General features: G+C 44.6%; 1 protein-coding gene across 15 annotated transcripts in view; it reads right to left on the bottom strand.

Moving 5' to 3' along the window:
* Positions 1–12845, bottom strand: part of Rad51b (RAD51 paralog B) — a 701675-nt gene that overhangs the window by 90221 nt on the left and 598609 nt on the right. The window lies entirely within an intron of this gene.

A 12845-nucleotide genomic window follows, 5' to 3' on the forward strand; every position in this document is an offset into this window, starting at 1 on the left:
CAGCACCACGTGGATAGTGCCAAGGTCTGCTGCCAGCTGGAGTAATAGCCAGGCTTTTTTTTTTTTTTTCTTGGCTCTGGAGGACTAGTGCCTATTATCTAAATCTTGAGGAGCAATTTTTCTAGGCCACCACCATTCTGGAACATGGTGCTCTGGGTCTCTCTTTTTAAAACAAAGTCTTTAACTTTTGTAATTTTGGGGCTGCAAAGGGTGGAGTCCTGCTGTTTTCTGTGATGTCCTCAGGCCACCTTTTTTATTTCCCAGCAATCAAGATCTCCTCTGCTCTCTCTTTGTGGTCTACAGCTTTACTGGAGCTTCTTTTTTGGCAAAACTCAAAACGTTTTAAATCATTTTGCTGGGCTCTTTGCTCTTGCTTTTCAACATAAATCTGGCTAAAAGCCCCCAACAGTAGTCATGCTACCACCTCAACATTAGACTGTCTTAAAATTTCTTCTGCCAGATTAATTAGCCTGCCACCCTTAAACTTAGTGTCCAACAAAGTCTCTGGACATGAGCAAAATGCAGACAAACTTTCTGCCAAGGCATAACACACACTGTTTGGAGTCCAACAGCTGATACAATCCTTCCCAGCAGAAACCTCCCAAGCCTGGTCTTTATTGGCATAATTTCTGTCAGCATTCTGATCTTCTGAGCTCTGACTAGAATCTCCCACCAAGTATAGCCTAAGGTATCCCAGCTCTACTTTTTTTAGCTGACATCTTCAAACCTTTTGAAACTCTTCTCACAAGCCAGTCTCAAAGGCTCATGAACAACCTGGTTAGGTATAGTCACAGCAATGACCCCATTTATGGTAAAAATTCTGTCTTAGTTACTTTTCTTGTTGCTGTGACAAAATATTCAACACCCAAAGTTAATGGAAAACAGGTTTATTTAGCTAACAGTTTGTAGAGGTTTGGGTCTATAATCACCTGGCTCCAAGGCAGAGTGGCTTGGAAGAGAGGTATTGAGGAGAAGAACAGTTCAGGGTGGCCAGAAGCCTGAAAAAGCAAGCCACCAAGGGAGGAGACAAACTTCTTTCTATGTTTTATATTGTATCTAGGCAGGATTGGGGGAGGGTTTACTAAACCAGTCAGTGAACTGATTTAGTACTTACACACCCTTAATCCCAGCATCACACACTCTAGATTCAGCCACCTCTGAAAAAGCCTTGGCTATGACTGCATGAAGTTTTGCAGGGGATATCTAGACTGAAACCATAACAGACCTTAGGCTAGCTTCCTGGGTGGATGTGAAGAACTGCTCATTGCAATGCCATAGGGTATGAGGACCACTCTGAGGAGAGGACTTCGCACACTGTCCAGAGGCAGAACATCATTCATCATAAAGACAACCCAGGCCAGAGAAGTTCTGATGGCGAAGTGATCACATGTAGGTGAGGCCTGGCCAAAAAAACTCATTGTCCTGAGATCTGAGGGTTAGAAATCGTGATAACCCTGAAATACAGTAGTTTCTTACTGCTTCTCTACAAAATTACCACAGACACAGTGGTTTAAGGCAACACAAATTTATTATTTTATACTTCTGGAGGTCAGAAGTCTGACACCAACCTAACACTAAGGAGCCACCAGGGTAGTGTTCTTTTCTGGAGGCTCTAGGGGAGAAGCCATTTTTGTTGCTTTTTCCAGCTTCTAATGGCTACTCCCATTCCCTGGCTTATAGCTCCTTCCATATCAAAGCCAGCAACGGCCCATTGAGTCTCTGCCTTCTTCTTCCACATTTAAGGAACCTTGTGATCACAAGGGGTGTACCTGGATAATCCAGCTAATCTTCTTATGTTAAAGACTACTGAAGGACAGCCTTAATTTCATATGCTACCCTAATTTTCTTTTGCTACATAAGATATCCACATGTTTCAGGAATTAGGATACGGACCACTGTGGGAAGGATTATCATTCTCCTCCCTTTCTCCTTTCCTATGGTGGGGACTGAAAATATCATGCATGCTAGGTAAGCATTCTAGCACTGATTTACACCCCTTACCCTATTCCACCTTTCTGAGGAACTGAGACACTTTAAAGTCTAGAGCGAGACCCCTGGGGTGAAATCCCAATGCAGGCAGCCTGGAATCTTCCTGACCAATCACTACATGGGACAGTTTGTAGGAGAATATGAACATTCCCCAGTAAATTCAGCTCTAAAATCTCAAAAGAATGTATCCAGAACATTCCTTAGCCATGTGTCTTGGATCTGTTAGGTTCACTTTATTTAAAGTCAATTTTGCTGGCCCATGTTCTAGGGTAGTGAGTGTAGAACGTTCAACATGCTTCCATTCCTTGGTCTTGAAACAACGTGTCAGGAGAGTCCCAGCCATAACCCTCCCTTCATCTGAGTCAGGGTCCACTCTGTTCAGATACTTATCTTTCTAGTCTGTTGGTGGCCACTCAGTGTTGGGCTGTCAGCCTGAAAAGGAGTAATTTTAAACATCTTTTTATTTTTACCTTTAAATTTTTGTCATGTCTAAGTGACTCTGGGATCCCTTTGTGGGCTTATCGCTCTGCATGCCCCTGCGCAGTTTGCTGCCCTCTCAGTCCATGTCCTCAACAGCAAAACAAGCACAGTAATCATGCCTACCACAGAGGGCCGGAGTGAGGAGTGAGGAACTGTGCCGAGCCCTCAGAGCAGAGCCTGGCACTTGGTCAAACTGCAGTATGTCTTAGGTGCTGTTGTGCTGGAAACATTACATAAGACGGACCTGTCGTCTTACAGCCACAGAGCGAGCCGTTTTAATGTCACAGAGCATTGCTATTTACATCTTGAGGGCTACAGTCACTTTCCCAAGTAACATCCCTTCTTGTTCTGCTCTGTAGGAATACTGTTTCCACAATGGCTGCTTCTCACAGCACAGGGCAGACATCAGTTGGGGAAATGACAGGCAGATGAGAACTGGGCACTTATGCCAGGGCCAAGAGGTTTCTGCGCACAGCTTGCGTTTGGAACAGAGTGGGTTCTCTCTGGGCTCTTTGGCACCCACTGTGTAGCCTAATGCTAACTGAACGCCTGGACAGCACCACTCTGGCCTGACAGGCAACCAATCCTATTACCTCACAATGCTTCCTGGACAGTCTGTCTCACGAGTGGACCCTTCCAACCGGCCCCAACTCACTTCCTCACTTTGTGGCACAGTGGTGAGTATCACAGGACTGTTCTCTGCTTGTGTGAAGTCTTTTCCCTCAGGTTCCCCTCCCCTCCCAGGGGCCACTTGCTTCCCTCTGACTTCTCACTAGGCATTCTGCTTCCCACTCCCAGCTGTAGTCACTCCGTCAGTTGCCACCACCAAGCCCAGAAGGGCTTAAGGGCTGAGAATCGTAACTCCCACCAGGGCTGCATAAATTCCGCAACTACACACCCTGAAACGAGAGTTCTGATTCTCTCACTAAGTTTCAGCTGAGGAAAACGGTTCCAATGGCAAGTAAGGAAGACTGTCAGAGGACGGTTTTGTGCCACATCAAATGCATTCCGCTTCTTATCTAATCAGGGAGCCTTCTTCAACAGCCGTGCAGAGGCTGCTCCTGCAAACTGCTCCTCAACCTGGGAAAGGCCTTGATTTTAAATGCAAAATAATGGCTCTTCTGGCACAGGCGAAGTTGGTTGGCAGCTGGAGGTTTGGGGTGACCTCTGACCCTCCCCCACAGTTCCTCCCGAGTTGCACTGCACAACACTAAGCCACCCTCAAATCCCAGGCTCTAATTGGCCCTGGTTTGTTTTGCTTTGCTCTTCTATCCAGAGCTTCAAAAGGCACTTCAATAATTGTTTGAGGCATGAAAAAGGCAGGTTTCAGCTTTCCTCACTGGAATTGGAGGTAATTACTGTCTTCCACTCACGAGCCGGTACATGCTTGAAATCAGATGGCTCTGGGTGTTTACAGAGGACGGCCGGGCCTGTGGGCCAAGGGAGGGTTACGGAATCTCCTCCCAAAGGCTCTTTCAGAGATGGAAGAATCCAGGTATTTCAGAAATGGTCAGGGAGGCGTCGGTATTCTTTTGCTGTCACCTTGAAACAACGGTTCCTCAACTTTATCCTGAAAACTTGGTGAGTGTTTTGGGTTTTCTCGAGAGAGAGACAGAAGCTGACATCCCACCTCACTCCCGTCTTGTTTATAATCAGCAACCATGGGCTTGGCCTCGGCTGTTCCCCTCAAACTTCAGAATATGCCAAACCCAATCAGGGCTGATAAAAGCTCTGCAGAGAACCAGAGCAGGAATTAGGTTTTGTACTCCTCAAACAGCAGACCCAAGCAAGGGCAGTCTCCCCCTCACTGCCTGGAGCGTGGATGTGGGAGTGAGACCCCGTTCCACACCCCAGCCTATCTTCTTGTGTGCAGATGGCCAACTCGTATTTCCGACCCGCTGGGGCCTGACTCTCACTGGATGAGAGTAGTAACTGACCCAGCATCACTGGTGGCTGTGAGATCGCGATGAGGTTAACCCATGGAGAGTGCTTGGTATCGGATCCACCTCCAAAAACTGCTTAAAGTGAGCTACCATGACCGTCAAGAGGCTTGGCTGCTAGCACCAAAGGAACCATTACATTCTGGGCCTTCTCAGAACTCCGGGGATTCAGAAATGGAGGCAGAAGCTGCGGACGCTGGTGCACACACCCGTGATCCCATCACGCTGAGAGACTGAGACAAGGGAGTTGCAGGTTCAAGCCCAGCTTAGGCAATTGAGTGACTTAGCGAGACCTTGTCTCAAAATAAAAAATAAAAAGGAATGGAGCTGTAGCTCAGTGTAGTGGGTGCAATCCCCAGTACAGACATAAATAAATACATTTTTAAAAATGGGAGGAGGAAGAAAAGGAGTTGCCAGGAGAAGGAAGCAGCAAGGGAACAAAGCACCTCACACCCACTCTTCCCGCCCAAGGGCATTACGTTAACGTGGTAGTTTGTCGCAAGCCCCACAGATTAGAGATTTTCTGTTGCTTTATTTGCCACAGTTTGTGTGTGTGTGTGTATATATATATATATATATATATATATATATATATATATATATATATATATAGTTTGTTTGTTTATCTTCTGGTACCAGGAATCGAACTCACGACCTTGCGCTTGCCAGGCAGGCACTTTACGGCTGAGCTAAATCCTCAGCCCCATGCCACAGTATATTTCAAAGAGAACTCACTGACTAAACATCATTCAAACCTGGGTGTGAACGGGTTGCTTTCTTCCTGACATCTACCTACACAGAAGCTCAGAGGGGCAAAGGCTTGTGAAAACCCAAGTTCCACTCACTCCAGCTGGCTCATGGGCAAAGAGGAGGTGGAAGTCAAAGGTGTCTTGGGTACCCTGAGTTGCTTTTAGAACCACCTCCTCCTGTGCCCAGCTCCACCTCAGCCTTGCCTCTCCTTATTGTGTGTCCCTAAGGGGGCCTGTGCCATCTCATGTCACCGCCTCCCAAAGCGACTTCACTCGGATTTATTTGTATACCTGACGCTTTCCTTTCAAACAACCCCTAATCCCAGCCCTGTGCTACTGAATCCAATCAAAATAAAAACTCTATCATGGCAAGGCCTCAACGTAAATGTTCTCACTGCACATGACTTTTCAAAGCTGCAGACCTTTCTCTTTGTATCACACACTTTTCTTTCATAGCCCTTATGACAATGTCTAATCAGTGTCTAATCACTGTCTAATCAGTGTCTTACAATTACACTTTCATTTCCATACTTACTCATATAACACCTGTTTCCCAGTAGACTGAACTTCATGGAACTTCCTTTGCTCTTCCCTACATGCAGTCCAGTGCGTGTGACTTGTGAAAGTTCTCTATGTCTGTACAAACCTGAAAAAACCCCTGTGCTGATCCATCTAATATGGACATAGTAGGTCCTCACTGTCGATCTGATGAACGAATGATTTCAAAGGAGGGATGGGTCCTGGGGTCAGGAAGAGAGGCTCTGTGTACAAAGGAAGGGCGTGAAACTTGCCAAAAATTCTGAGATCACAACTTATTTCCCTGAAGCAGGCTTCATCCCCTTCCTATTTGATGAGATTTCACGTTTAATAAAAGCCCTTAGCAGTGAAAACAAACATAAGGCAGGATCATGAACTTAGTGAACTGCTGTGGGTTTAATGCGCTTAATACTGGTATGGGGAGTGGCTACATTACCCATTACCCATCCCAGCGAATAATCTAACAGCCAATAACCTCATAGTTTACAGTTCAATAGCTTATAACCCTGACCTTTGAAAAAATTTTACTTTACTTTAGTAGTACACGAGTGTACTACATAACATTCACACTCCCTGAGTGGAGCTGGTACTCGTACATAACACATTTCAGTTTTTCATCCCTTTCTTCTTCCCTCCCTTTCCTGTCCATCCCCTGCTTGATCCCCTTGCTTTTTGTTTGTTTGTTTTACTTGTTTTTGTACAAGTTTGCAACACAATGTTCACGCTCCTTGTATGGAGTCGGCACGTGCATATAACACATCTCATTTTTGTCATTCCCTTTTCTTCTCCCTCTCCTCCCTCCATCTCTTTATGCTCTTTCCCTTGGAGAAAGATCTACCTCCTTTCTTCCTATTATCTGACTTTTATTTCACTCTTTGTTTTACTTTGAGCTTCTCATATAAGAGAATCGGTGGTATTTAAGCTTGTGTGTCCGATTTATTTCACTTAACATTGTGGCTCAGGGAGCATCTATTTTCTTATTTTCTTTATAGTCGTTGGTGTGAAAATACATTTTCTTTATCCATTCATCTGTTGATGGACATATAGGCCACTTCCAAGGTTTAGCTATTATGAATTGTGTTGCTATAAACATAGGTATGCATGTATCCCTGGAATATGGTATCTCTTTCAGGAAGATACCTAGAAGGAGAATAGCTCGGTCAATTGAAATTTCTAGATTCAGTTTTTGATGAATCACCATAATGATTTGCATGGTGGCTGTACTAGTTTACACTCCCACCAACAGTGTTGAAGGGTCCTTCTACTCCCCCCCTATAGGTTTTCCAATATTTGTTCTTATTTGATTTCTTGATGATAGTCATTCTTTCTGGGGGTAAGATGGAATGTCATTGTTTTTTAAATTTGCATTTCTCGAATGGCCAGTAATATCGAGCATTTCTTTATGTATTTATAATGGCCATTTGTACTTCTGTGACCTGTCTATTCATTTCACTTACCCATTTTTCTTTACTGTATCTTTTATTGGGGAAGTCTATTTTTTTTCTGAGTTCTTTATGTGTTCTAGATATGAGTTCTCTGTCTGAGGAATAGCTGGCAAAAATTTCTTCCCATTTTATAGGTTGTTTTTTCAGTCTGTTGGTTGTTTCTTTTGCTGTGCAGAAGCTTTTTAATTTGATATGATACCATTTGTTGATTCTTGAAACTATTTTTTGTGTAACTAATGCTATGTTTAGAAAGTCCCTGCCTGCATCTATGACTTCAAGAACTTTACCTATTTTATCTCCAGCAAGTTGTTTCTAGTTGAGTTCACATATAGTTCTTTGACCCATTTTGATTTTAGCTTGGTACACAGAGACATGGGTCTAGATTCAATCTTCTGCATGTGGAAAGCCAGTTTTCCCAACATCATTTATTAAAGAGAATGTCGTTCATCCAGTGTGTATTTTTTGGCCTTTTTGTCAAAGATCAAGTAGTTGAGTGTACTTGGGGTTATTTCTGTATCCTCTGTTATGTTCTATTCGTCCTCATGTCAAGTTTTTTGTTTCTGCTAGTACCATACCATTTTTATCACAGTAGCTTTCTAACATAACTTCAAATCTGGGATGGTGGTGCCTTCTGATTTGTTCTTTTTACCAAGGATTTCTTTTGCTATTTTGGTAACCTTGAAATTTTATAAGTGGCTTTGGATTATATTTCTGAATTTGCTTCGCATATAAGGGACTTTGATGTTTAGGAATTCACAGAACTTTCTAATATTCCAGTGTCACTGCTCAGTTGCTTGTTACGAATTTTCTGGGCTCTCACCACGTGCTGAAAAATACTGCATTGTGCTCGGGAGGAAAGTGTACTGATTTTTTCAGTCATAAAAATTGGGGCTGGGAATATAGCTCAGTGTCACAGGGCCTGCCTGGCAAGTGCAAGGTTCTGAGTTCAATTCCTGACACTAAAAAAAAAGGGGGGGAACTTTCTAAAAACTGGGGTCCAAACACCAGCTCCTCTACTTGCTAGCTCTGTTTTCACATACCTGGTTCTGTCTGTTTTCTCTTCCTCCCAGGATGGAACCACAATCAAGCTTTTAGGAAAAATGCCCCCGAACTGCTCCCCTAGGTGGGTGCAAAACAAGTCTAAAATGGGCAGGCTCTCCACACACTTTCTGGTGCCCCGGCTGGGAAAAGAAAGGCTCCCACTTCTCCCTTTCTTTTCTCTTTTTCTGCCTTACAGTTCCAGACTCAGCGGGATAAAGCCAATAAGGCCTTTGTGTTGCAAAGCATGCCTTAGCCAGGCATGGTGGTGCACGCCTGTAATCCCAGCACTCGGGAGGCTGAGGCAGGAGGATCGTTGCGAGTTCAAGACCAGCCTGGGCTACAAAGTGAGCTCAAGGCCAGCCTGAACTGCATAGCGAGACCCTGCCTCAAGAAGACAAAAACATACATACATAAATAAATAAATAAAGCAAAGCATGCCTGGCTGTGAAAGCTTCTGATTATGTCTATGTACATCTGAAAGAAAACTGTTGTCCTGAGCAACTGAATGTGGAAAACTGACTGCGGGCTCTCCCTGTGCTCCACGGGCCTCATCAGTGGTGGGCGTGCGTGCTGGTGACTTCCTTCTCCATGGCGCCTTAGTCCGGGCATGCGCTCATGTTGTCTTGGGTCAAAGTCCCAAGGTTGCAAAGTGGACACATCCTGGGATCCAAGGCAGAGCCAGTTGTGCTGTCAGTGAGTAGCTGGGACCCCAGAGTTCCCACCTCCTTTTCCTGTCAAGAAGTTTATATCTCGAGGGAAAACAGCTGTCCATTCTCAGGCCAACTGGGACTCAGGCCAGCTGTTTATTCCAGATGCCAAGAGCCAGATGCACGCCCACTCTTCTCTCCCACTCCCTCAGCCCGAAGTCTCAAATTTTATTGAATTTGTTAATGACCTTGGGGACTTGCTAAAAAGTATTTCTCCAGGCTCCACCTCCAGAGGATTAGACTCAGTTCAGGCTGGCCAGGAAATCGGCATGTGGAATAACAACGTTCCCACCTCATCTCATCTCTTCCCTAGAATATTTCAAGGAAATTGGTTTGAGCCTCGTATTTGAAGTGATCCCCGGTATAGTGGCAGGGCTGGTGTGTTAGGTAAATGCCTAACAGCTAGCTTGGATGGTAGTTTGCTAATTTCTGTGGTGTAAATATTCCCACCACGGTCAGTTCAAGCCTCCAGCATGATACCATGATTGTGAAGGAGGTGAAAAGCTTGTGCAGTCAGTTCCTACAAGTCCATAGTAACTGGTCCAGCAAACCACTGAGGAGAAACGTCTGGATGCCTCTGAATGCTGTTTCCTAGGCTCTAGCATGGTGGGCTGCTGTTCAGCCTAGGGTGTCACACCTCTAGTTCTTTCTCTAAATCCTTAGCTCTTTGCATGGTTTGCTTTGGTGACTGGTCACCAGCGGCCTCGAGGGGTTCCAAACCAGAAAGAGATGAGCAGGAAAGAGCAAGAATTCTAGGGAAGGAAAAGTGTGAGACGCTGGCTTCAGCCACACTGCTTATTTTATTCAAGCCAGCTTTCAGCGGTGAAGGGGTTTTCAAACACCTGCTTCCCCCTTCATTCAATAAGCTCACAACTTACATCAACCTGATCCTGCTGACCTGAAGGGGGATGAAAAGACCGAGTATCAGGGACCTGAGGGGATGAAAGGGGACCGTGGGGGACCACAGGGTGCTCATATGACCTGGGGTCACTAGTGGTTTAAGCCTTCCCCTGTGTCTCCTGGTTCTGGCCCCATGTTTGAAGTGTTCAGTGATTTCCTCCTGCCCCCAACTAGGCGAGCAGATGTGGAAAGGTCTCTGGTTCCCAGGGCCTGCAGTCCTGCCCGCAGACTGGGGCGTGCGCTCCAGACAGAACGGTTATGCAATCACATGCCAAATAGCTGAGCCCAGTCAGGTGTGGGGTGCGAACCTGCTTGACATTTCAGCCCTGAAAGGCCGTGCAAGCTAAACTGAGCAGGAATGAAAAACAACCACCTCCCCGCTCCGTTTACACCCCGACCCTGGGGTAGGAAATCGGCGGCCGGGTAGGAGGGTGAGGCGCCGCTCAACAGCTGCGGGCACCATGGTTGCCGGAACAAATGCACTTCTGGGTGTGGTGCTTTTCCGGCCCACACCATGGTGACTGTCGGGGCGAGAGCTTTGCCTGCTCCTAGCCTGAAGCTAGGCGGAACCCCGCCACTCTGGAAAGGGGGTCTTCCCCATCCTCTGAGCTTTCCCTGCTGGTGGGACGAAGGGGAAGCAGGGCTCCCAGAAGGGGTGCAGGTGTTTGCCGCCTCCGCCTTATTTATTCAACACTGACAGTCTGAGGAATTTCTCAGAGCCTTACAAGAGGGACAAACAAAAGCATAGAGATTACACTAATCTCTCTTAAATAAAGAGCCTGCTGCACATATAGTTCACCCCGGAATATCTGTCTAGTGATACGTTTTCTAGTTTATGCAGCAAGTGGTAGCCATTACATTTCACACACGGTTCTTAGCATGTAGGACAGTCACCTAGACGTGCTGTGAGTAACGGAACCACAGCCAGTTCTCTAAAGCGGTGGTTCTCATCGTGAGGTCCATGGACCCCTAGGATCCCTGAGACCCTATCAGGGTGTCTGCAAGGCCAAAACTATTTTCATAATACTACCAAGGTGTTATTTGCCTTCTTCACCGTGTTGACATTTGGATAAAATTGCTGGCGCCAGACAACACCAGCAATCATAGTATTCTTCCCTGCTGCAGACTCGCGGGGGACAGAAAAAAGTTTCACTTAAGAATGAACCTAGATGAAACAATCAAAGTTATGAATTTTATGAAACCTTGCCCACAGGATACTTTTGCCTTTGAACTAGTCTGTGTAATGAGCTGGAATGGAGGTATCCACCTGCTGGTATACTCTGCAATGTGACGGCTTGGAAAAGTACAAAAGACCTAGGAGGTGTTGAGTTTTGACAGAGCTAGTCACTTCTGTGGAACACCAGGCTAGTGCAAAAGCACGGAATAGCCTATGGTCATTCAGACAGTGATTTGTCGATTCAAGAAAGATAATCAACAGTATTTATTGTCAAAATAGAAGTGCTCAGTAAACACTGGAATTTTTGAAAGCTTGTATCTGCCACAGATACAAGAAGCTCTATACCTGCCACAGATACAAGAAGCTCTATACCTGCCACAGATACAAGAAGCTCTATACCTTCCCTCTACTTACAGAAGGTTCTGATGAGATCAGTGGGTAATATGAACAAATTTGAAGTTTTAGTTTTCACTGTGGCATATATCAAAGTAAGAAGATCTGCATAATTAAATGAAGCAATATTTTCCAAATGACCCATGCATAATATTATAAAATCATGCCTGGGCAGACAGTCTATTCAAAGTACAAGCCAGACCAAATGGATTTTAGTGTAACTGAGCACAAAAATTCATTGATATAACTTCAAATTGCAATTAAACTTTAAACTACCATTAGTTGAGTTTAGGCATATGTCAAAGAAGAGTATTCATAATTATCTGAAAAGGCCACTAAGATATTCCTTCGTTTTCCAAAAATCTATGTATGGGAGGCTGGGTTTTCTTCACATACTTTAACCAAAACATTATCACAGCTGATTGAATGCAGAAGTAGATATGGGAATCCAGCTGTCTTCTATTAAGCTAGACATTAAAGAGTTTGCAAAAATTTAGAACACTCTTCTCCCTAAATGTTGTTTTGTTTTAGAAAGCACAGTTCTTTTTTTATAATAAAATGTTATTTTAAACTTTTTAATCAATTAATGAATTAGTAAGTTTTAATGAGCTACTAAGTATTAATTTATTCATATCAATGGATAAAATTTAAAACCAACAAATGAATATTTTTTTGCTTTAATTTTTAACATGACAAGTTATTTATTTATTGCTTTATAGCAAAGTACCCCAAAACTTATTTGCTTACAACAACAAAAATTATTTGTTCTCTCCCACAGTCGGGAGAGGTAGGAATTCAGGGATGGCTTGATTGGGTTGTGCTGCCTTGGGCTCTCTCAGCAGGTTGCAGTAATCTGAAGGCTTGCCTGGGGCTGGCGGACCTGCCTTTACTCACAAGCACGGCTAGCGGTTGCTGGCTGTTGGCAGGACTTGGTTTTGTTCCATATGGTTCTTGTCCTATGGTCTGCAAACATGGCCATTGGTTTTCTCCAAAGTGAACAGAAGCGGCCAAGTGGGAATCTGTAGGCCCTTTTATGACTTAGCCTCTGAAATCACACACCATCACTTCTGCCATTTTCTTTCCTTTTTTTTTTTTTTTTTTTTTTTTTTTTTTTTTTTTTGTCTTTTTGACACAGGGTTTTTGCTATGCACTTCAGGCTGGCCTTGAACTCACTTTTAGCCCAGGCTGGCCTCAAAATCACAGTGATACTCCTGCCTCAGCCTCCTGAGTGCTGGGATTACAGGCGTGCGCCACCACACCTGGCATTTCGGCCATTTTCTGTTTGTCCCAAGGATCAGCCCTGATTCAGGGTGGGAAAAAGACACATACTGAATGATGAGGATCTTTGGAGGCTAAAGACTGGCCAGCACGGGCTTATTGGTAGATATTACCAAACACAAAAGCTCTTTGGGGGTCTTCAATACATTGACAGAGTGGAAAGGACTCGTTTAGACCAAAAACATCTGAAAACAGCCTAAAGAAATTCG

This window comes from Chinchilla lanigera, unplaced genomic scaffold (assembly GCF_000276665.1).
Source record: "Chinchilla lanigera isolate Chin_1 unplaced genomic scaffold, ChiLan1.0 scaffold00065, whole genome shotgun sequence".
NCBI lineage: Eukaryota > Metazoa > Chordata > Mammalia > Rodentia > Chinchillidae > Chinchilla > Chinchilla lanigera.